The following is a 25,507-nucleotide window of genomic DNA, read 5'->3' as shown; positions in this document are numbered from 1 at the left end:
TTGCTGCCTTCTTCAATTGCAAGTCTATCACACAGGTACAGAGCTTTGAAGGAATTACATCTCTGGAGGGAAAATGTCTTCAGAGCTTCAGTTGTCAAGGCAGCAAACTTATTTATTTTATTTTATTTATTTAATTCATGCACCGCCTATCTGGTCATCGCGACCACTCTATATAATTTGACCCTGCGATTCCATCCAGATTCAGCAGGTTCGACCAAAGAAGAGCCCTACATTTTCTTCCCCCTATGGGATATCTTCATATACATATTCTTATTTAATTTATTTATTTCCTAGATGTACACACCACCCTATTAATGTGATGCATTATTCCGGGTGGTTTACAACAGTTTACAAAATATATTGACCATGCACGCTGCATGCATTAACAATTTGGAATGTGCATTGAATCTGTCCATCTAGATTTATAGCCAGTTAATGCACATTTGAAAAATCCCATATTAGACGCTGTCTAAGGGGGCGGGGTATAAATTGAATGAATAAATAAAAATAAATAAATATTACTGACCTTAACAAAAAAGCTAACTGATGGAATGGCACGCTTTTAAAGGATAGCATAAGCCAAGGGCACATCCCTGGAAGCCCACTGTCTCAGAAACAGCTTGCTGATCACAGAAATCTGTCTACGGCTTGTAGTTGCTCTTTCAGCCACATCAGTGACAAACTGGGCACCAAAATTGGCTGCCACGACAGTTTTAAAGGTAGCCGGAACACGGTCAAACAGCCTGAAGAACCTACAACAACCGTAGGCCGAAAATCTTTTGCCCGCTTCTTTTTCAAATGTGGACAGAGTAGCATGAACTTAGCAGCAGGTAAAATGAGGCTGCAAAACAGCTTGTTGGTGGGGTCGTTCCATAACACATCTCTAAACGGGTGCAGACGGAGTTCAGAAATGTTCTTGTTTTGGACTATGTCTCCCAGTCCCCCACCCACCCAGGAGTTGTAGTGCATAAAAAAGAATGGTCCGAGACTTTTGGGTGTGTTGATGCCGTTATTGTTTTTTATGAGTGATTTTTTTCCTGTTAAGAAAAATACTTCCCTAGTCCTCTGCTTACTTTGGTACCTATACCGTGGCTGAAATTTCTCTTCATTTCCACCCATGTTAGAAACGACTGATCGACTTTTTTCTGTACCTTCACAGACGTCAGCGTATCACATAAAATTCAGTAGCTGGACAGATCATGTGATTTAAAAAATTTAAATCAGATTCTTTTGGACAATTTCAATTTTTAAAAATAGATTTAAATTGCAATTTAAATCAATTTGATTTTTTTTTTAAAAAAATGGATTTTTATCCACTCTGTTCAGCACTAGTTTCTGATCGACTTTATGATAGCCAGAGCTGGGGGGGGGGGGGGAAGTGACTTTTAGGGAGCTAAAAGGGATTCGTAAAACTGCAAAGCCAATGCATTTGAACACTGAAAGAACTTTATCGTAAGTCTTTATATATATTATATACTGGTTTAATCTATACAGGGGGAAAATCAGTTTATTATACATTTCTACTGGTTCACTCCAGAACAGAATTGGGCCATTCTGTTTTGATTTTGCCCCATACAATCAGTCTGGATCAGGCCAATTCAGTTCAGAATTTGTGAACTGTCCCACATTTGGCACATGGCCCACGTTCAGAGGAAGGCAACGAGGTTGATGATCAGGGGACTGGAAACCAAGCCCTAGGAGGAAAGGCTGAAAGAATTCTGCATCTTTAGCCTTGAGAAAAGGAAACTGAGGAGCAACAGGAGAGGACTTTTCAAAGACCTGAAAGGTAGTCGTACAAAGGAGAGACAAGATCTGTTCTCCATCAACCCAGAGTGGAGGACACGTCACGATGGGCTCAAGCTACAGGAAGCTGAATATCAGGAAAAAAAAACTCTTAACTCTTAGAGCAGTACAACAACAGAACCCATGGCCTCAGGGGGAGGTGGTGAGCACTCCAACGCTGGAGGCAGTCGAGAGAGAATCGGACAATCATCTGTCAGATCTGCTTTGGTTTGTATTCCTGCGTTGAGCAGAGAGTCACACTCGGTGGCCTTGTAGGCCCCTTCCAGCTCAATCATTCTAAGATTCTGTGGCCCTAACAATAGCCAAATTTTAAAGATAAATAGAAAGGGAAGATATGGAGGCAGTGACCGATTTTACTTTCTTGGGCTCCATTATCACTGCAGGTGGCGACAGCAGCCACGAAATAAAAAGATCTTAAAAAGCATCTTAAAAAGCAGAGACATCAACTTGCCGACAAAGGTCTGCATAGTCAAAGCTATGGTTTTTCCAGGAGTGATGCATGGAAGTGAGAGCTGGACCATAAAAGAAAGCTGACCTCCGAAGAATTGATGCTTTTGAATTGTGGTGCTGGAGGAGGCTCTTGAGAGTCCCCTGGACTGCAAGGAGAACAAACCTATCAATTCTAAAGGAAATCAAGCCTGAGTGCTCCCTGGAAGGACAGATCCTGAAGCTGAGGCTCCAATACTTTGGCCATCTCATGAGAAGAGAAGACTCCCTGGAAAAGATCCCGATGTTGGGAAAGTGTGAAGGCAAGAGGAGAAGGGGACGACAGAGGATGAGATGGCTGGACAGGGTCACCGAAGCAACCAACGTGAATTTGACCCAACTCCGGGAGGCTGTGGAAGGCAGGAGGGCCTGATGTGCTCTGGTCCATGGGGTCACGAAGAGTCGGACACGACTAAACGACTAAACAACAACCTCAGTCTTGGTCGAGGTGATGGCTTACTTGATGAATTAGAAACATAATCAAAAGAAATAAATCAAAATATAAAAACTAGAGCTGACTACCATAGGAATCTACAAGAATCACCTCCTCCTTAGAGGACAGAGCAATTTAAAAAGATTGATGCAATAGAAATGTCTTTGCCGGGTGCTGAAAACGGGCTTTCGTGGTTAAGAGAGGGCATCCTGTGAAGAGGAACAGTGATGGAGAACGATTCCTGTCCCAGGACAGTTGACTGATGATGTGTTACAGAAACAGGGTGGGAATTGTTTGAAAGCTTCACGGTGGAGGGATCTGTCTTTGTCAAGAAGATGAGAAAGTGCTCATGATCTGTAATGAAAAATGTAGGTAAGGCATGAAAGAAGGATCAGAGCGGAAGAGAGACCTTTGCATTTAGCCAGAAGCTGGCCATTAATAATTTTAGAAAAGGTCTATCTGAGTAAACAGCCGTTGCACAAGGCAGGAAAAGCAAGCTGCCAGAGAGGTGATGAGCTTGGTGTTGCAAATGGCTTGACACGGGGGTTGAAGGCATAAAATCTTGGATCTCAAAGGACTTGCTGAAGCATTGTGGCACACTACCCAAAAATACCTGCACTGCTTCCGGGAATCTGTTGAACATCCACCCAGAAGGATTCTATATCCTTCTCCATGATGTTTCTCCATATGAAAACAACTATATAGCATCTACAATTTACCAACAAAACAAAAATGAAATTCTATTTCAAAATATTGAAGTACTGGACAACACCAGCAATCATTATGTTAGACTGCACAGGGAAGCCATTGAAATCCATAAACACCAGCAGAGCTTCAACAAAAAAGAAGAAAGTTTAAAACTCAACAAAGCTTGGCTCCCAGCTCTGAAAAATACAGCCTGCAAAAGGTCAATGAACTCTACTCAGCCACAAGGACCGGTGATCACTACACACAAAAGACCAGCTAACAGCACCCATCAATCACAGTGACAAATAATCTCCCCCCTTATCACAACAATACATCCACAACAAAAACATGCTGATCACCATAATCACCCAATCTTCTGAAAAGGACAAGAGCGGTTCCCACTGCTATAAATCCTCAACTATCCAACAAACAGCAACAGAGCATGGACAGAGTTCCTACTCCTTTCCCCTGAAGATGCCGGCCACAGAGACTGGCGAAATGTTAGGAAGAACAAAAATTAACAAGTGCTTATATCAAATGCATATCAATATATAAATTAAATAGAGAGAATAAAATATGTCTGCTGTGTCAGAGCGTAGGCTGAGAAGAAAGGATTCTAGTGATTTCAAGGTACTTTCTAGAGTCCAAAATATTGCTGCAGTAAAAGCAGGAGTAGCAGTTAAAAATCAAGTCATTCACTTTTATTGTGAAAGCTACATTCCAGGTAGAAGAGCCTATACCCTCAGCCTGACTAGGTAGACCATGAAGTGCGACAGGAGAGGAGAGACAGCATTGTCTACTCCTGAGAGCAGTGGTTCCCAACCTCAGGTCCTCAGATGTTCTTGGACTACAACTCCCAGAAGCCTTCATGCCCAGCTGTGCCGGCCAGGATTTCTGGGAGTTGTAGTCCAAAAACATCTGGAGACCCAAGTTTGGGAACTACCCTCTTAGAGAAAGAGGAAGTAGGCGTGAGAAGGAGAGTGATAGATGGGCTCTAAGAATATTCGTCAAACCAAAAGCTCGGGAGGAAGTAGAGGTCAGAGTCAAGGAGGTTAAACAAGCCTTCCTGGCATCTACGGTCAAATCACACTCCTGGTTATTTCGGCGGCAAAGCTGATACCTGGAGGACACCCGGTCACATACTTCCTTACAGCGGAAGTATGTGAGATGTTCAGAAACATGGTCTAGTTTCAATGCAGTTACCAGACTGTTGATTGGTCGGTTGACTAGAATTCAAGGATGCTGGTAATGGCACATTACAGGGGAATGGAGGACATAGGAACTCCCTAAAGCTTTTTCCTAAGGATGCATGTTTCAGACTTTTTTTTGGCCTACAAATCCCATAGGTTCTGATGTTGAGTGTCACATGCCTAGGCTCTTCTCCCAGAAGGCCCGGTGGGGAATTGAACTCCCAACTTCTAGCTCCACTGCCAGAGAACTAAACCACCGAGCTATCCAGCCAGCCCTAACTCCCGATAAATAATTTCTGATCTTCAACAGCAGTGCCTACTGCTGCTACGTTCTCCCCTTCCTCCCGCTGGCAAGGCACCCACCAATCTTAAATTCTGACGGTTGTCACATTCCAGAAGTCAAGGAGAGCCATTTCCACCTATGAGCAAATGACTCTCCTTCCAAGCTCCGGATGGGGAAAGGCGGCCGACCATCTTGGAGCGCAATCTGCTTGGCACCAAATTATTACCCCGGTGGGTTCATCCGATCACTTGGTACAGTTGTTTTCTTTTTATTTAACAGGCTTCTTGGAGGGGCAGCCAGCAATGTGGCTTCTGGGGTGGGGGGGAAATCATAGGTCCTGTCCGGCCCTGCGTCCGAACATTCCAGGAGCTCTCCAGGGTGCTGAGCCCACTTCGGAACAAAACCCGAAAGGGATCCACCTCTCCTGCTGAACCGGAGTCAGTGGCTGGCCTGAGTTATTGTGTGATTGCAGGCAGGGTGTGCGGCGCTTGGCAGAAATCACTGGGGGAAATAGGTGTGTGTGTTTTTTTTCCAGTCTACTGACCGAAAAATTATTTCACAGGCAGATGGTTGCCTGTTTTCCTCCCCAAACTCCCCTTGTGTGTTTAGGCAGGGGGTGGAGGTGGGTGGGTGTTCTTCGGCATGTGTGATGTTTGCTTTCAGCTCGACCATGAGCAACACAGAAAAGGTGGAAATTCCAGAACAGCTTGGCTAGAACAGTCGTGGGAGCAGAAAAAACCTTGCTGCAGAACAGTGGGAGATTAAATCTGTGTGGAGTGTGTTGCATGATTTATTTATCTATTAATTTTACAGCTCCTGCCTCAATTCATGGACAATAGCTTCTCTGCGGCTATTGTTTGCTTCCATTCACCGGACAAGCTGGCCGTTCGTTCATTCTGGCTTTTTCAATTCCTTCCATATATTATTTGGGTTGAGAATTCTACGCTCAATACCTGAAAAAGAAATATTGAATTGTTTTCTTATGGCACAATCGCTCTGCAGACAGTCCTTTCGGCTTTTCCAGGTTTGGTTTTGTAGAAAAGAAAGAAAGAAAGAAGAGAGAGAGAGAGAGAGAGAGAGAGAGAGAGAGAGAGAGAGAGAGAGAGAGAGAGAAAGAAAGAAAGAAAGAAAGAAAGAAAGAAAGAAGGAAAGAAAGAAAGAAAGAAAAGCAGCTATGGCAACATGAAGGAAGGGGTGGCTGCCCAAAGACCTGATAATCTAGATTTGACATCTCTGGAGAAAAGGGAAAGAAAGGGGACAGGCAGAGCCGACTGAGCTAAAACTGGGGCTCAGCTAAAGGTATCACAAGCAAAGGTAACGTTTGAGGAAGGATCCGAAGGAAAAGAAAGGCGTGGGGAGCATCAGACCAGCAAACATACAGGGGCTCATGGGTTTCATTTATTTAGTTCAGAAAGTCCCTGCATGTAGAAATCTAGTCTATAATTCACTCTAAGCCCGGCCATCAGAACTAGAAGGAATGAGATGGAAAAAAGGTAGAACCTGCTTCTTCAAGAATAGTCTACCTTCAACCCTCTACAAAGCTATCTATCGTCTCTGGAGCTCTGTTTTGGAATATTAACAATCAACATCTGTTAGACACCCCCCCCACACACACACACACAATGGGAAATGAATACAGGAGACAGGCCTTTGCAACCCAAAAAGTCACGCTTTTTTCTTGGTAAGGTTTTTATGGAGTTATTCTACGGCTTGATCTACTTCCTGCTAACCGAAGTCGGAGTGAGAAATCCTCTCCGCCCCTCTGGCCCATCAATACACACCAGCCTCCCAGGTGGCTACCAAAGGCGCTAGTCCTCATACCCTAGCCCAGCCTTTTCGCTGGGGAGAATCAGACTTCAGAGACGCTCTCGAGGCTTCAGGACAGAAGGCAGAAGGCTCGGATTTGAATAGGCCACGCCTCCCCCGCCTCCCCATTGGCTCTTTTCCCTCTCCAGGCCCGCCTCCTCCCTCTTTGTCTTTTTCCCCCCCTCCCGCGCGTCTCGACCTCCGCAGGGCGAGCAGAGAAGGAAAGCCTGGGGAATTTCTCTTTCTCCCCCCGCGAGACAAGCCGGACGCGGATCAAACCCGGGCAGGGTGGCAGAAGGCAGGCTGGCACGTTGGGATTCGGATCCGCTCCGCATCTCCTGGATCAGGCTCCGGGCACCCCCCAGAAGCGAAGCAGCGGCTCCTTCTTTTCCGCTCTCTTTCCCTCTCCCAACTTTTTCTTTCCCCCTCCCGGGAGACGAAGTTTAAAAGCGCATCCCCTCTCCTGGTCCCCCCCAGCAACGCGCCCTGCCCTCAGTTATGTGGCGATAGCCGCCAGGTGAGGGGCGGGGCGGAGGCGCGGCCAGGCGACAGCCCGCCTTGCCAAGGCGCTAGTCGTCGTGGAGGACGGGAGTGGATCCGGATTCCTTTAGAGCCGAACATACTTTTTCTTTAAATTAAAGGGGAGGGAGAGAAACCTTCTCTGCGGACGACGTTTGCGCTCCAGCCTCCAGCGAGACAGGAAAAAAAAAAAGAAGCAACGACATCCTTTGCCACTTCTCAATTTTGGGAGTGGGGGGGAGCGAAAGGAGGAGCCCCCCTCCCCTTTCCCGGACTTCTCCAGACACACTGCGGATTTCGCCTTCGCAGACGGGAGAGCTTGAAGGTTGAGGAGGGCGACGAGGTTTTTCCTTGCTGGCTGGAGGGCGCCGAGGACTGTGCACGGTAAGGCGATGGCTTTTGCACCCCCCCCCGCACCCCGATCCTCCCAAGGGTTGACCTCTCCTTCCTTCCTTCCTTCCTTCCTTCCTTCCTTCCTTCCTTCCTTCCTTCCTTCCTTCCTTCCTTCCTTCCTTCCTTCCTTCCTTCCTTCCTTCCTTCCTTCCATTATCAGTTCCTTCCTTCCTTCCTTCCTTCCTTCCTTCCTTCCTTCCTTCCTTCCTTCCTTCCTTCCTTCCTTCCTTCCTTCCTTCCTCCCTCCCTCCCTCCCTCCTTCCTTCCTTCCTTCCTTCCTTCCTTCTATCCATCATCTCATTCCTTCCTTCCTTCTTTCTATCCATCATCTCCTTCCTTCCTTCCTTCCTTCCTTCCTTCCTTCCTTCCTTCCTTCCTTCCTTCCTTCCTTCTATCCATCATCTCCTTCCTTCCTTCTTTCTATCCATCATCTCCTTCCTTCCTTCCTTCCTTCCTTCCTTCCTTCCTTCCTTCCTTCCTTCCTTCCTTCCTTCCTTCCTTCCTTCCTTCCTTCCTTCCTTCCTTCCTTCCATTATCAGTTCCTTCCTTCCTTCCTTCCTTCCTTCCTTCCTTCCTTCCTTCCTTCCTTCCTTCCTTCCTTCCTTCCTTCCTTCCTTCCTTCCATTATCAGTTCCTTCCTTCCTTCCTTCACTCTCTCTTTTCCTTCGTTCCTTCCTCCCGTCCCTCCTCTCTGCCGCGGCTCGAGCATCTTCCCCGCAGGCGGCGATCGGGAGGGGAAGGGGCAAAGCGGGGCTGGTGGGGCGGGGAGGAGGCAGGCAGGATCCCGAGAGAGAAATTTTTTTTTTGCAAAAGAAAGGCAGGGAGGCATAGGGTGGAAAATAAAGCCACGCTCTGTTTGCCGGGTCCAGCAAGCTTGGCAAACCGCACCGGGGGGGGGGGGGAGGGAGAAGGGCGGGAGGGCTGCCGGAGGAGCGATGGCTGGTGGCGGACTTGGGGGATCCTGCTCCCCCGGGAGCTGCAGGCGCCGGATTCGCACCCGGCACCGCCGCCGCAGGACGCGGACGAGGGGGGGAACAGAGCGGCGCTTGACTGTCTTTCCGCGATCGAGGAAACGAGGGTCTCGGGGTGGCTTCTTGGATGGTTTGTGTGTGTGTGTGTGTGTGTAAAAGATGGGATAGGAGGGTGGCCCAGTGCGGCGTGTTGGTATGACTCTCACGTCTGCTCCCGACACAACACCGCTGGTCCATCGCAACCCCCCCACTCCCCCCCCCCCACTGGCGCCAGGCTTGTGAAGGATGCGATCCCCAAAGCCGTCAAGCCGGAGGTGCTGGAGGTGGACAGGTTCAGAGGACCAGAGGAGGGGTGTGTGTGTGTGTGTCTGTGTGCCAGGGAGAGAGACAGCGATAAGAGATGCTTTCACAGCCCAGTCTAAACGCGCTAGCCCCACGTTTTAAGGCGCTAGCTCTCCTTGAGGGCTTCTGCAAACAAGGAGACACCCCCCCCCCCAGTCCTTCTCAAGGACCTGGATGGCCCCCTGAGGTGAGAGGAAGGACGATAGAGCATGCCATCCGCAAACCAGCTAAAAACCAGACCTTTTTGGACTGATCCGGAGTCAGGGAGCAAGGGATGGCTGTGTGCATTTTCAAGAAGCCAGCCCACTCAGCTCTTAGTTTTCTCTTTGACTTTCTCACCCTGCATCTTACTTGCCTTCTAATCCAATTAAATAAACCCAGTGCCTGATCGGTTTCTGGATTTGCTGGGCTGCAGATCAAGGTGCAGTTTTTTCTGGGCCGGGCTGGAATATAGAAAGGTTTTGATGTAATGCTTTTCCCCATTGCTGGCAGATTGAATTTTTGTAAAATAAATTTGAAAGGGAGGCATATCAGGTGCTCTTGTGAAAGGAGGAGGTGGGTGCTCGCTGAATTCCTGGAAGAGTTAAGCGTCCTTTGGAATACACCCCAAGGTTTAGGGATGCTCATTTCTTTCGCACGGCAGCTGTCAGACAGCTGGATCCAATATTGTGCTGTTCCAATTAAGATCAAAATAGAGGAAGGGAGAAAGAAAAAAAAAAGATCTATTCAAGTTGTTTATAGCCTCTTGCTTAAGAGGGTGGGTTTTGCCATTTATTGTGCAGTAAACTCCAGTCGAGTCTTATCCTTTCTCTGGGGTGGCAGAAATCTAATCTCTGTGCATATGCATGGAAAGCGTGTGCCTGGAGTCGCAACAGGTGTGGAACGGCTCTCCTGGTTCCCAAAGGAAACATGGCATGCTCGAGGGAGGTTCTCCAAAGCCCTAGCCTGACCATTTATGGGACGACAGCAGGAGATCGTAGAAATGGCTTTCGGAGCTGGGATTTAAAGGAGCATGAAAACATGTGCTGTTTTCTTTCCTTCTTTGGAATCTTGCTTCATCTGTTTGCATCCTGCCTTTTAAAAGGAAAATATCCCCCCCCCCCCCCACTGGGTAGTTTAGGAGGCTCAGAGCAGCTCTGCCAGAAGCTTGTTCTCCCAGAGACGGAGGACATCCTGGCCTCTCTTTTGGAGTGAGGGCTCCCCAGGAGTTGACCATGAGCCACTTCCCCCTGGTATAGACCCCCCCAAAAAGCCGCTTCAGTCTGCAGTGGCTTCTGGATGCCTCTGGAAAGCCCATAAAACAGGTCACAAAGGCAACAAGACCTGTTCCATCATTGACCTCCTCAATAACTCATATCCAGTGATGTCCTGCCTCGCCATACAGCCAGCATTGCTCATATTTTGTTTATCAAGTATCATCAAGTCCCATCAGAGTTATGGGTCACTCTTTATTGAAGATATTTAGGGAAGGGTTTGCTACCTGGCCCCTTGAGCCTCCATGGCCAAGTAGGGATTTCTGAGTCCTAGGATGTCACTCTATCCATTACGCCACAGAGACACTGACTTCAACATCGCTAACAGCAACGGTGCGTTGCTAAATCAACAAATAGCTCAACTGGACAAAAAGCCAGATTGATGTATGGCATGTATGCCCATGTGCCAAGAATGGCGCACTCTGGCTCATGGTTACCCAGACATGCTTAGTGAGGTTCATTCCTGGGTTAAGTCTGTGGATAGGAGTGCCGCTTAAAGATCTGGTCCACTTATACAACCGCAAGGTCTAAATGCACCATATTGATGGTAGATTTCACAGAAATCGACGTGGTTGAATTTCACATTGGGCCTTGAGGGTTGAGGTCCGAACAGTGGTGCAGTCAAAGACAAACCCATCGGAACTGTGTCCAGATCCATCTCTAATCTTAAAAGGGACTATAGTGGCATTTAACTTCACTCGTGTGTGTTCTCCGGAGGCGACCCTTTCTATCAGCTTTCAATTTGCTCCCCATCTTTTTGTACTAACCCATTGGTTCAGAAAGCTAAAAACTTAAAACATTGCCGTTTGCTGAGCATGTGCGGGGAGAAACGGAAAAAGTCCCTCGCTCTCTTTCGAAAGATACATGCATGAGCATAATGTGTATAATTCTGTCTTGGTGGTTCAACCTGGAGGTGCTCCATCCGTTTGATTCTGATAGCCACGCACAGAGATTCTCTTTCTTGATCTGAGTGTGGCGAGGAAGACGGTTAATGTTAAGTGAAGTCAAGCAGAATTATTCGCCTCTTTTGTAAGGCATCTCGACACGAAAGTGGAAGTGTGTAAGTCCAGAAAGCCCTGATGGAAATCAGAACAGATGGGTTGCAGCCTTTGAAACGTAAAGGGGTGTTCCTGAATTTGTGGGGTTCCTCTCTATGGATCTCAAATGTATACAACGTAAGAGCAAAGCTGGTAGTGAGGATAGTGGCATTTTCCTAGTTATTCTGTGCTAGTTCAGCACTTGTAGCGAAAATTTTACTAGTGGTGACTGACATTTGGCTGGGTTTTTCTGAGCTTTCAGATATAAACAGAATGTTCATACCTGTGCCAACGTTCTCCTGGTTTTTAAATACCGGTCACTGAAAATATATAGGGCAGTTTGTCAGTGTCAGTGTGTAGGGTATTGCGTTCACTGGTGGGACGCTGGCTGGATTGCTCAGTGGTTTCGGTCCCTGGCTATGGAGCCAGAAGTTGGGAGTTCGATTCCCCCACTGGGCCTGCTGGAGAAGAACCGCAGAAGAAGGGAACAGAGAAATCACTTCTGAATATTCTCTACCCGGAAAATCTTTCGAAAAGGTTGCATAAGTCAGAATTGATTATACTTGGTGGTCGTGGGGACCCAAGAAAACCTGAACAGCCTTTCTCAACCTGGCAATCTCCAGATGTGCAGGAGTACAACCTTCATCATCCCCAATTAGCCATATAGTCTGGCACATTTAGAAGACATCAAGCTTTGGGAAATCTGCTTTAATGTCTTAACTGTTAACTATTTGGCTGTGGCCCCTCCCTGGATCATACCTCAACCGAAGGGGTGCCTGTATGAGGACAGCTTTTTCCCTCCATTTAAGATTTTAAGGCAAATTGGCAGCAACAGAGAAGACCAAAACCCTCTCAGAGGCACGGAAAGAAAGATGGATTTCCATCGTTGGCCTAATATTGTTTTAATTTTCTTCTGCAAAAATGACTTGGGAATGCTGCTTTTGAAGGGTATGACCATCTCAGAGTGCAGGACACGTCATAACAGGCTCAAGTTGAAGGAAGCCAGATTTAGGCTGAAGATCAGGGAAAAAAACTTCTCAACTGTTAGAGCAGTACAACAAGGGGACCCGTGACCTCGGGAGGTGGTGAGTGCTCCAATGCTGGGGGTCTTCAAGAGAAAATCGGACCACCTTCTGCCAGATCTGCTTCGATTGGGACTCCTGCCTTGAGCAGGGGGTTGGAATCGATGGCCTTAGAGGCCCCCTTCCAACCCCGTGATTCTAGGATTCTACAATACGTCAATTCTTAAACAAATTATCACGATATTAAAATATAGCCCCATCTTGCCCCTTTGTGCCTGCATGTCTGCCCCAGGAGTGAAAGGCACACAGATGTTCTGTTCAGAGCAGCGGCGCAGGCGTCTTCAGTCCAAAAATTTGATCACGTCTTTTGAAGCTGTCCATCTGCCAGTCAGCCTTGCGGGTAGAGATGAACATTAACCTCTTTTGTAGGGGCAAAAGTGGATTACTAGCATGGGTCCTACCATTTTTAGAGGCGGTTTGCTCCTTTGTGCATCCGATTGCTGGGGTGAGTGCTCTGGCTTGGTTCTCCTAACAATTCTGAAAATGAGGAGACCATTCAGATCTGCCTTCTTATGCCAGAAGCTCCCCATCCACAGAGGTCTTTGGGGAAACTCATCCTTCGAATTCCTTCCTCTGGCTAATATCTCCCCGCTATGATATTTATCAAGGCTTATGGAAAACCCTTTGGGTTTCCTTTAAAATCCCGGTCATCTCTCTTTCACCTATGGAAAAAGCCACATTTATTGCCATTAGTAGCATCATCTCCTTAGTGCCATTTCCATTATGATCATTCCACCCCAGAAAGCTTTACCTTAAAGCTTTTAAAAGTACGATGTGGTTTCACTAGGTGCTTCAAAAAAAAAAAAAATTTGCCCTCCAAGGTACAAAATTGCTTTGATCGATTTCCTTGTTATCATTTGCCAGTTGAAAAACATCAGCCATCTTCTTGCAACTATTTTATATACAGGATGTGCAGTTTTCTTTTTTACCCTCCCGGGCAGCAGGGTCTCGAGAAGGAAAATGGTTTGTTGGCATTGTTGATGTATTACGATCCTGCAAACCCACGGCGCTTGACGGCGCTGCGCAAACCGAATGAAATAATTTAACAAGAGACGGCTCTTTAAGGAGCTTACGTTTTCAATCTACAACAGAGAATGGAGGGAAAGGGTTAGAAGGTGCTGACCAGGCAGAGACGGTGGGAAGGGGAGATAAGCCTGAATAAAAGCCACACTCATCCGTAAGACTGTTAAGGTGACTGTGAAGACCTTTTGAACAACACAACGTGAGTGGTTGAAGATGTGTAGTTTCTACATAAAGAATGAAAAATGGTGGTCACGATCAGTTTTATAGACGGAAAATGTAGGCTGAAAGAGCACAGAGCACATACCACTGAAGGGATAAATTATCAGATTTTCAGTAGAATTAGCCGTAGCCCATTTTTTATCTTTGCCGTAGCTAACTGGAAGAGCCTTATTTCATGTCCCAGCTTTATTTCTTAAGGCTTCTAATTTTGGAGACTCGAGGGAGCACAATTGGAAGAGACTTCAGCCCAGAATGTGGAGGAACTGCTGGTGATTAGATTCGACCTGAATTAGATCAGTAAAAAAATAAATATATATGTAACCCACTAGATTTTACTGATGGGCGAACTGTAAATTACAGACAGCCCATCATTAGAAGAAATAATTCCTTTGAAACTGAAAGTATCTGATTGCTACATAGGGAGCTTTTCACACACCTCTTGAGTTGCAAATTTCCTTGTTTGGTTTTGTGAATCGCCTTCTAGGGGCAAACATAGGCTTCGTTTGCAAATCTGGTATCTCAAACACAGAGTTGTGCTGGAACTGTGTCTCTGCAACAGTCAGATAATTCCAGATAAAATTATGGATTCACTGTAATTTATAGTTTGACGATTGGTGAAAATCTGCTGGAAGGGAGCAGAAGAAATTTAGGTAGGGAAGAATTACAAATTCAGTTCTGTTTAATTAGAATTTACCCAAATTTCTTGCATTTTTTTTCATATTTGAGGTGGAAATAACTGGAGAGTTTAAAAAAATAGATTAAAATTGATTTTAAAAAGCATTTTGAACAACTCACAAGGGGCAAATTTGCTGATCTATGGTGGTTTTGTTTAAATTCATGCGGATTCAATCATGTTAATGCTTGTTAGCGTTAATAATTTCAGGTGCAACATGCCAGGTAAATCCATACCTGTTAAACTTGTCGAGGGCAGATCAATGAGGATTTCATTCCCCTTTGCTTTTTAATAATTAAAAAAAATTGTGCCAAATGTTGTTTGTATTCAGAGCAGAAAGACTTTGAACAGGGGAGAATGTGCAATGAATAAAATCTTGTCTGCTTGTGACATGAGGTCAGAGAAGTGCGCCCTTCGGTACAAGCAATTTATCCTGATACCCGAAAAAGGTTTTGGAATAAATTACCAGGGTCCTTTTTGTACACCATTCAGCAAAGGAGAATGAGCCCTCTCCAAAATACCTACTGGAAGGCAGTAGGAAAAGAGGAAGAAGAAACATAAGAAGGATTGACTCAGTAAAGGAAACCATGAACATTCGTTTACTTAATCATAGGAACATCGTGAGGTCAATGATTCATAAGGGGGCCAGAAAGCAGAAGCAGCTTGATGACACAGAAGGGGAAAAAAATCCATTCACCAGCTATGGCATTAGGCACTCACCGTGTGATCCAGGTGACACTGCTGTGCAGAAAGCATTGGTGTGATCCATTCCTTCTGATCAGGAATGGTGTTGAAAGCTGGTTAGATAGGAAACCTCCTGGATGTACCAACAGACCAGCCTAAACACACCGATTGCTGATCCAGACTGGTTTCTGAAGCTAAGCAGGATGGGGACTGGTTACTATTTGGATGAGAGACGTTCCAGGTGGGATTAGAAAAAGGACCCCCCTTGCAGGTTTGGAGATCCGTGGCTGCCAGCCAGAGTTGGCTATACAGGATTTGGATAGATGAAAGGGCTGGCTTTGTTTCAGACGGCTTTCTCCGTCTCCCAAATGCGACGTATGTAGCTCGCAATCTGGTATAATGCGCAGCCCCTTCCAAATTCACAGGAGTGAGATGTGTGGGGAGGGAGTGAGGCAGCTGTCTTCAGGTGGCAAGATGTTGCCGGGCGGGGGGGGGGGAGTCACTTGCCAAGCTGGTTAGCTTTTATACATGGAAAAAGGAACAAAGTGCCATCTTGTCCTTTGCCTCAGGCAGCAAAATTTCTTGGGACGGCCCCAGGGTCAGGATAATAGGAAAAACCAATAAGGTGGGTTATCAAGAATTACTTCTCTTTTTTTTTAACTTCAAACTGAAAGCTTGCTTATTTTCGTATCCAACATTAGCCAGCCGAAAGCCTAAATAAAAATTAAAAATAAAACCTCTGAAAGGTGACAAGCTGGGAGTAAAATAAAGCTCTACTAAGTTTTGAGTTTTGAGAGTGCTGAGTCACATTTTGAAGAATCCCTGTTGCACGGCGCTCCAAGTCAAGAAGACACGTCAAAGAGGCAGGACGGTGTTCAGTTTTGCTTTCCCCAGATTTCATTTGTTTAAAATATAAATGTTCTTTCAGATGATTGGAAACGTCTCATCAAAAATGAGCCAGGCACCCTTCTAGTACAGCTATTTCCCGCTAAGTATTTTATTGCCAGATTAAAAAGGTGGCAGCTCAACCAACTGAACAGGTCAACAGCGAGCAAACAACTGCCACCAACCGAGGAAGGAGGGGGAAAGAACGCTCAGCACAGAGGCAGGGCTCTGTTTGAATTCAAAGGCTGGAAGTAGGATTAGTTAGTGCTGGACAGATAATCACCCACACCCACCCCAAAAAAAGCCTCTCTCTATCAAAACTGTAGGCACCATGCAAAGAAAACTCCAGCATTTACCTGGGGACGGCAGCTAGAGACAGGATTGCTTCCTTAGATACTGGTATCAAGTCCTATTTTGAGGATAATGCCAATAAATGCCATAAATAAGTGGATGAACCAGCACTTCTCTGCGGTCAACAACAGTCCAGCCAGCAGTCCCATCGACTGCTTCTCTTCTGCAACGCTGGCACAGAGAATAATAGATTAAAGGAGTTGGAAAGGGCTCATAAGGCCATGGAGTCCAACCTCACGCTCCAGGCAAGAATCCAAATCAAAGCAGATCTGAAAGTGTTCTCTTGAAAGGCCTCCATCGTCGGAGCGCTCGCCCCCTCCAAAGACAATCGTTTCGTAAAGAAAACTGGAAAATGTTTTTTTGATTGGGCCCAGAAACAAACATGAGTAGACAATAGAGCGTAGGTTATGGATTTTAGTATTGTAATACAGCCACAGAGCCAAGACTGTATTATAGTAACCACTCCCCTGTGTTTTCCTTTTGTTTCCCTGTATCTCTATTCCTTTGTTTGTTCGTTTGTTATATGATGAAAACAAAAAGACAATTGTTTCATTGTCGTACTGCTCTAACAGTTGGGAAGTTTTTTTTTCCTGGTATTCAGCTTAAATCTGGCTTCCTGTCGCTTGAGCCTGTGATGACATATCCTGCAGTCTGGGATGACTGAGAACAGATCGAGCCCCTTCTTTCTAGGACTACCTTTCAAGTACAGTGGTGCCTTGCTAGACGATGATAATCCGTTCCACTGAAATTGCTGTTTAACAAAATCATTGTCTAGCGAAAAGCATTTCCCCATTGGAATGCATTGAAACCTGTTTAATGCGTTCCAATGGGGAAGAATTGTCATTGTCTAGCGAAGATCGGCCATAGGAAAGCCCTTTGCGAACCACCAATAAACTGTTTAAATCGCTGTCTTGTGAAGCTTAGGTCCCGGAAACACCTGTTTTGCGAGCGCGGAGGGAGCTGTCAAAATCGATGTCTAGCGAAAATCGGTTTGCGAAGCAGGGACCAAACATTGTCCAGTGAAATTCCCCCATAGGAATCACTGTTTTGCGAATCACTAGCGATCGCAAAAAGCCAATGTTTAGCGAAAAAACTGTCATGCGGGGTAACTGTCTAATGAGTCACCACTGTATTTGAAATGCGCTATCATTATCTCCCTTCCATCCCCTAAGAGAAGCATCTTAACAAGAAAGCTGCGATGGTTAAGGGGAGGATGAGATTTGGGGAGCTCCTCTCTCCAAGGAGCCCCCCCAAATCTCCAATGGCTGAGGGATCTTCCCGCCTCTGTGGAAAGGAGATCTTAACTAGTTAAACTGACTTCTCTAGTTAAGCTTCCAACTTCCAGCCTGTGGGACTCCCTTCGTGGGCCACTTCCTTACTTATCCAGACTCTTGGCTGTGGACCGGCGGATGAAGAATAAGCATTTAATGGCGGGCGTTGTGCATTTTAGCTTTTCTCCTGCTGTGCTTTAAATGCCTTTTTAATATCTTGCTTGTTTCTATCAAGAGAGCAGATTTAATTTTCCTTGAAGGGGCATTTGCTCCCAGTGCAGACAATCAGTCAGTCAATCAATCAATCAAATGTTGAATGGTTTAGGCAGGATCTCTCTCTCCTGATTTCCGCTTTAGTTAAAGCAAAGAGTGCCTTTCTCTTCTAAAGAAAGAGTCCCAAATCATGGTTCTGTATCGCTTGTCTTTTCTATCTAAACCTGGCTTACGTTATGTGGTTTTTCCTCTTTCAAAAAACCCCAGGCATCTCCCTTAAAGATATCACCGGGAGCTCGAACGATTATTGCACAACACATGTGCCCTTGACTTATTTCCCGCACCAGATTGCTTGGGCAATATATAACCACCACATTTCTTTCCGTAGATCTGACAATAATAATCTGGAACCTGCCGCTTGGTTTGCGGTACTGATCTGCTACCCTGACTCAAGAGCTTTTTTTTAAAAAAAAAAAATAAAATTATTAGGAGCAGAAAATCTATACAGCTATTCTCGCCATTCTCTAGATTCGGAGATTCAGCACTAAGGCTTCCCGAGTTATATAAAATATCCAATTAAGATCTTTAAGTGGCTTAAAAAGAAATAATGTGTCAAAAAGCCCAAGGATAAATAAAAGCCCTTGGAAAATAAAGCCAATGTAATAGAAATATTCCCACTTCAATGTTTGTTCAAATGCCACTCTTATTTTACAGGTTCTTTTCTCTCCTTCTCCCCCCCCCCCCCCAAGTTTGGCTGCTTTTCATCTTTAGTGCCTGCACTTTTTTTGGTTTCATGTGCTGATGTGGTTTATAACTCTAACAAATGAAAAAAAACATATTTCATGTTGAATATTATATACTCACCAACACAAAAAATGATTGCTTTCGTTAGAAGGGTGGAATACTACAACACCGTAGATGGTTAAAGACAGCCCTACGTGTTTTTTTTTAACCTTGATCCTGAATTCAATATATTGGCTTAGCTGACACCCTCTTTATCTATTTCATTTGATTTAAAGAGATAAGTGTATCACCATTCAACAACGTTTCTGGGGTATTTTATACAAAAGCAAGGCGAAGCAACGGAAAGGAAAGGAAAAAGCACCTCGAATAGATTGAAACATCATTAAAATAGCAATGTGTTCAGACACTCAGGAATGACAAAGAAAATACATGACAAAGTTCCTAGGTAATGATTAGCATCAGGTGCATATCTCTGATGGAGAAATTCCATAAATGGGTGCTACTGCGAAGATATTTATTTGAGCCACGACTGATTTCGTTCAGATGTTGGAGGCACTTAAGAAGTGTCTGTAAACCTCAGCCCATATGAAGGTTGATGCTGGATGAAGCATCAACTCTATAGGTCTTTTTTTTTTAACCCTCCTGTATGCATTTGCTTAGCGTTGTGTGTTGATAAATTCCTAGACAAGTGAATTATCGCTAAGGAGTTACTTTGGGTTATTGTTGGACCGAGTCTTTCAAAAAATTAGAAATAGGCTTCTAAATCACCCTAAAGTCTCTCGGGTGGTTCCTTCAAAAGCAGTGTTTTAAGAACATGGCATAAATGTTTATTTGTTATGCAAAGAAAAGGAAGCTATTACAATGTTATCAGACGCGACTGAAATCCTGTTTGCTTAACTGCAGCTGCGGAAAGGTGAAGCTTTGCTAGTAAAGTGTGATTTTTGGGTGCGTGTCTTTTCTAAGTTCATGTGAGAAAAACGTACGTGCGTTTGTGTGTGTGTGTGTGTGTGTGTGTGAGAGAGAGAGAGAGAGAGACTACAGGAGCCTAACAGCACTGCAGGCAGAATGCTCTGTCTTAGTAGTTTCCAAACTTGAGTAACCTAGGTGTTCTCCCCGTAACCCCAGCTACCACAACTGGTGGCGAAGACTTCTGGGAATTGTAGTCCAAGAACACCTGCAATACCCAAGACTGGGAACCACCGTTGTAGGGCACTGGTTCCCACTCTGGGGTCCCCAGACATTCTTGGACTGCGACTCCCAGAAGCCCTTGACCGCACGGCTAGCCGTGAAAAGTTCTGAGAGCTGCAGTCCCAAGAACATCTGGATCCGCCCAAGGTTGGAAGCCACTGCCCGGCATGATCTCCAGCTGGCATGATGCCCGTGAGAGATCCCCTTGGGGGAATCACACCATGGCTTCTGTTTAGGCACGGAGATTATTGGCAAGGTGTCTCCTTGCACGGGTGCTCCGAAACAGGGTGATTGCACTTGCAATCCTGCGGAAGGTTCTCAGAAGTGGCATCTAATTTATTTATTTATTAAATTTATACTCCGCCCCTCTAGACCATGTCTACTCAGGGCGGCTTACAACAAAAAATCTAATTTATTTATTTTATTTATTATTGGATTTTTATCCCGCCCTTCTGGACAGGCGTCTACTCAGGGCAGGGTCATAATATATTCTGGATAAACAACTTAAAAACAGCAATGAAGATCTACAATAATACTATAATCAAGATGGGATAAACAGCAAACCCAAGAACAGTAAGTCAAGTATTGGCAGGAGGGAGATTTCAGGTTGTCTTTTTAACGAATGTCAGCCGCCTGGGATCCTTTTTCAGGAGAAAGGCCAGGTATATTTTAAACCAAGAAATAAAATAAAGAAATAAATAACAAGGTTGTCATTGTGTGCAACGAGTCGTAAACAGCCTTATTGGGGGGGGGAGAGAAACATGCCCCAAGAGGCGCTCCACCAGCCATGCCGTTTCTCCGAATTCAAAGACAAAGAAGTGGTATATGGATGCCTACACGCAGGCTTGCCCGTGTCGGGTTTCAAAATAGGGAGCTGGTTTCTTTTTCCTGCAGCTGAACCTTAGCAAGAAGCACAGCGTCTCCCATAGGTTGCTGTGGTTTTTGCTGTGTCGAGATCACAAACGCCGGCACTTCACCGCTGCAAGGTCAGCCTGTCCTTCATGTCCAGATGTCTTGAGCATTCCACCATCTGAAATGTTATCCCGGATCTTTCAAATATTGGAACTTGGAGCATGGGTATTCCTCAAGAACTACGGATCGACGTGGCTAATCGTTTCTCTCTGCAGGGTGTCACGTAACCGTCGGTGCGCTGGTGGTTCGGCTTGTCCGGCCTTTGCAAGTGGACGTACGGCCTGTTCTGTTCTAGTTCAGAGGATCATGGGTGTCGTAGTCTGATCTATTGGGAAGGTGCCAAAGGCCAGGGTTCAAATCCCTGCTAGTTTCCTTCGTTTAGCGACTTTCTGGTCATAAAGTGAGTTTGGCAACAAGGGTGTCTGTGTGGCTGTGTGTGATTCAAAGGATAGGGCAGAGGGGCAGAACGCGTCTTTCTGATACTGAACTACAACACCCATCATCCTTCACCAGTGGCTCCACTGATGGGAGCTGCAGTCCAGCTGCAATCCATCCAGCGTCTCTGGATGAGTTGCAGTAGTTTAGGCATCTGGCTGGGGAGCGAGAGGTTGGGAGTTCGATTTCTCATTGAGCCTCCTTAACGGTGGCTGGACTGGATGATCCCAGAGGGTCCCTTCCAGCTCTGCATTTTTAAGATGATTATTCTAAGATTGTCCTAAAGGCCCAGTGGGGGGATCAATTGTCAATTTCTTTTTAATCATTTTAGGATGAACTTTAGGATTTCTCCCCATTCAAATCTCCCTGTATGGAAAGATATAATACCGCGCCAGTCTTTCCATCCCTTTTGCAGGGAATCTGGTGATAAATGAGGTGAAAAACACACTTGCCATGGAGACGTCTGGCCCTGCTTCTGTCACCAAAGGAATTGCTTCTCGCTGTCCGTTACAATTTTAAGCGTTGCCCATCTGGTGATTGGCCACGTGGACAGCTGTCTGTTCGGCTGTTTGCAGGGTGTATTTGCAATAAAAACAGATTGTTGGCTTCGCGGAACTCTTGAGTGGCTCTCCTGCTTCCAATTAAAGACATTTATTGAGAAATATTACTTTTTCAGCCCTCCGACTGCATTAAGTGTTGGGATTTTATTTACAACCGCATGAGCTGCCTGTCGTTTGTGTGACACGAGGAACTTTTCAGGGATGGTGGGACTGTCCGTCTGTCTCATCCTTCCTTCTAGCCTTTGAATCGAAAGAGAGCCCCATCTCTCTGAAGGCTGTTCTATCCCTCTGTTGTGCCAGGTTGTTGCTGTTGATCTGTTACTTGCTAGCATGTGTGCAGTAAAGAAAGCACCATTCACAAAGCCTGTAATTTCAAGCAACTGAAGTCAGTAAAAGAATTTTTTAAAAAAAATTCGTTCTCCTACAAATGTCTCAAAGTGAGTTACTCGGACTTCAAGTGCCAATGAATGAGAAAGGGGTGGACTCTGGAGAACTTGAAGCTATTTTCCTCTCTGGAGCTCTGTACTTGTACTGCGTAACAAAAAGAGATTTTTTAACCAGAAATTCAAAAAAACTGCCACATTGTCACTACTTAGCTCTTCTTTTATTTTTAAGGGAAAGAGAAATCCTCGTATTGGTATCCTTAATCAGAAAGGGTTCCCTGATCCTTTTGATATATCAGGGAGGCCCCTGGATTGTTGAAAACATTCTCTCACACCTTAATGCCCCTTACAGCCTTGTGGTGCAGTGGGTTCGATCCCAATGGGCTCAGTTAGCCAGCTGAAGGTACACTCAGCCTTCCATCCTTCTGAGGTTGGTAAATTGAGGGCCCAGCTCACTGGGGGGATGACTAGCCTGCATACCGTATTTTTCCATATATAAGATGCCCCATGTATAAGACGCCCCCGCTTTTCTAATCCAAAATTAAGACATCTAAGTGGGGCTTAGCTAGTGTAGGGGGAAAGGGATCAAAGCACTGCAGGATCACTTTGATCCCTGCTTTCCCCTCCACTTGTTTTTGTTCTCTCCTCAGCTTACTTCCATGTATAAGATAACCCTCAATTTTTAGTCTAAAGATTTTAGACAAAAGTATAGTTTTATACATGAAAAAGTATGGTAAGCAGCGTGTTTTGCTTCTCATGAAGTCATTTGAGAGAGGGAGCAAATATTTCCATGCGGATTGAAACACGAAGGCTAAATGGAAACCCATTATGGATCTCAAAAGCATGCATGCTTCTAGAAGCCAACTTATTGAGCTATCCAGAGAACAGGATAAAATAGAATAAATGTTCATAGAATAAATGTTCAGATAACATCTTATTAGGCCTGGAAAGAACACTTGCCAGATTTTCTTCTCTCTTTAGTTTGGTTTGTCCTGACGTGACAATACCCCTCAATGAGAAATTTGAGAGCCATTTGAGATTCCTTGCCTTTAGTTGACATTGAAAGAGCTTTTTTCCCCTGATAAGGTCTCTGAAATTTGTTCAAAAGATCTCTGCTGTCCTTCGCTTTGAAGAACACCACCACCGCCCACACAGAGTGCAAGTACTGATTGTTAAGAAAGACACAAACAACCCATTCAGGGCTTTTGTCAGATATGTAAACAAAGCTGCTGTTGTCCTCGTTTAGAGAAATGTGTGCAATTTTCCGTCTCGCTCATGTAAGAACTTCACTGAGGGTGCTAGTACATCCTTTGCTATCTCCACTGCTTAAAAGAACTAACACTGGTTATTAAAGTAAAATAATCCATGGAAAAATGGGTTTCCATTCCTTCCTTTGTAGCAAACATCCTTGAGGTGCTTTCCTCACCTCATCTCGTACGCTGAGGTGACAATCCTATTAATTTTCTCGAGCTGCCTTTGTTAAATCGTCGGTAGGGACTCTCCTCTTCCCCTGTCATGCTGTAATTGGCTCTTTTCAGGGGCCAACCTGCAAACCCAGGATGAAATGAGAGAAACGTGATGTTAATTTATTTGTGTGTCCTCTTCAACCCCATGTTTTCCAGAAGCAAAGACATATGTTTGAAGCAGCTGATGGTAGGGGCATATTTTAAAATAGCGTAGCTCAGTTTGGGCTTGAATGGCATCACTGGAGTTTGTGTAACTCTCAATAAAATGTCCCTTTTCACTGGTGGCTCAGTGGCTGAGGCATCTGGCTGTGGAGCCAGAAGTTGGGAGTTCGATTCCCCCACTGTGCCTCCTTGTCAGGGGCTGAACTGGATGATCCAGAGGGTCCCTTCCAGCTCTGCAATTCTAAGATTATTATTATTTACAAAAAACAGGGGGACAAGAGAAGTAACCTATGGTTAAGGAAACAATATTACTTTTTGCATAACATGCATTGGGCATGTCATGAGAATGGCTGATGGTCGGATTCCAAAAGATCTCCTGTATGGAGAATTAGTGCAGGGAAATCGCCCCAGAGGGAGACCACAGCTGCGATACAAGGATATCTGCAAGCGGGATCTGAAGGCCTTAGGAATGGACCTCAACCTCCTTGGTGTTTGGACTGAGTTATCCACAGAGGTAAGATGGAGATCAAAATTGTTAGCAGCTAGATGTGTTGTTGTTGTTTAGTCGTTAAGTCGTATCTGACTCTTCGTGACCCCATGGACCAGAGCATGCCGGGCCCTCCTATCTTCCACTGCCTCCCGGAGTTGGGTCAAATTCATCATGGTCACTTCGGTGATACTGTCCAAGCACCTCGTCCTCTGTCATCCCCTTCTCTCTCCTCTTGCCTTCACACTTTCCCAACATCAGGGTCTTTTCCAGTGACTCTTCTCTTCTCTTCTCATGAGATGGCCAAAGTCTTGGAGCCTCAGCTCCAGGATCTGTCCTTCCAGTGAGCACTCAGGCTTGATTTCCTTCAGAATGGATTAGGTTTGCTCTCCTTGCAGTCCAAGGGACTCTCAAGAGTCTCCTCCAGCACCACAATTCAAAAGCATCAATTCTTTGGTGGTCAGCCCTCTTTATGGTCCAGCTCTCACTTCCATATCATCACTACTGCAAAAACCATAGCAACTAGATATACTTACACACAGTGCTTTGTATTGGATTAAAATATGTTCAACTTTGTAATTTTAAAAAGCCCTTTAGCCCTTTTTTTAAAAAATAGGACCACCCACCAGTTGTGACTGGGAGGCTTTGGTCCTGTCCAGTTCCCTCTTTTTCTACCTTGAACAGGTGAGCTATAAATATGGGAAGAAGCCCTCTGTTACTTGTGCTATATTTCTCTCTGGCTTTGCAAAGAAAAGGAAGAATCAAAGTTAGACATCTTGAGGCAAAAAATGAAGTACATGGAAAAAATGTGCTTCATTATCACAAAATGGTGGCAGGTGGTGATCAGAGGGACTTTTTAAGTGGATGAGGGAAACGGTTTTTATTCCTTCTGAGAACCTGGAAAGCGAAGTTTTTTTTTTTTTTTTTTAAATGCAATTGTTAGAGACTAAAATGTTGGGTCCTGGAAATATAACTGTAACTAATGACTTTGAAAGAAAGAAAAAAGTTAAGGAACGTCAATTCATTTGTAAACACAGAACAAATAAACATCTTGAACTTCCATTGGTTTGCCTAGATGGCCGCGGGTTCTTAATGGTCTATAGTGGGCCTCTTTTGCCCGGGGTGGTGGAGGATAAAAGGGTCCCCATCATCCTGCAGTTTGCATGAAGCCAAACCCAAAGTAAATCTGGAAATTCCTTTCCAGGTGAACGAGTGAAGGAATTGTGAGAAAAGGCTCAACAGCCTTGTTCTACCAAAGTTACCACTGGGTGTGTGTGTGTAAAAATATGTGTTTTTAGTAAGAGCTAGGAAGAAGGCGTGCCGTCACGACGTTTAGCGAAGGGAAATTTGTGATTCCTCCCATCTAACTCTAAATGGGTTTGAGCTTTCCAGCAGCCAGCCCTTCTGGCTGAAACACCCGTCACTGTCAAGGAGAAAAGGAAAGTAATTCTTTTTTCTCCACCGACATGTCAGAGCTGAATAATGAATTAGGAATTAAAAGCTTAGCAGGGCTAGAATCACAGTCCCAGGAAGTGGAACATTTGAACACAAATAGCCGGCATTTAG

The 25,507-nt window shown here is 45.2% G+C and overlaps 1 protein-coding gene across 8 annotated transcripts in view; it reads left to right on the top strand.

Moving 5' to 3' along the window:
- The first annotated feature begins 6,884 nt into the window (after nucleotides 1-6,884).
- ADCYAP1R1 (ADCYAP receptor type I) overlaps nucleotides 6,885-25,507 on the top strand; it is a 116,533-nt gene continuing 97,910 nt past the window's right edge. For all 8 annotated transcript variants that reach the window (XM_073002814.2, XM_078378304.1, XM_073002812.2 and 5 more), the window contains exon 1: nucleotides 6,885-7,591. The gene's annotated coding sequence lies outside the window, so the exon portion shown is untranslated. The remainder of the gene's footprint in view (nucleotides 7,592-25,507) is intronic.

Source organism: Pogona vitticeps, chromosome 6 (genome assembly GCF_051106095.1).
Source record: "Pogona vitticeps strain Pit_001003342236 chromosome 6, PviZW2.1, whole genome shotgun sequence".
NCBI classification, from domain to species: domain Eukaryota; kingdom Metazoa; phylum Chordata; class Lepidosauria; order Squamata; family Agamidae; genus Pogona; species Pogona vitticeps.
The sequence above is the reverse complement of the archived record's forward strand: the minus strand, read 5'-3'. Positions and strand labels throughout refer to the sequence as shown.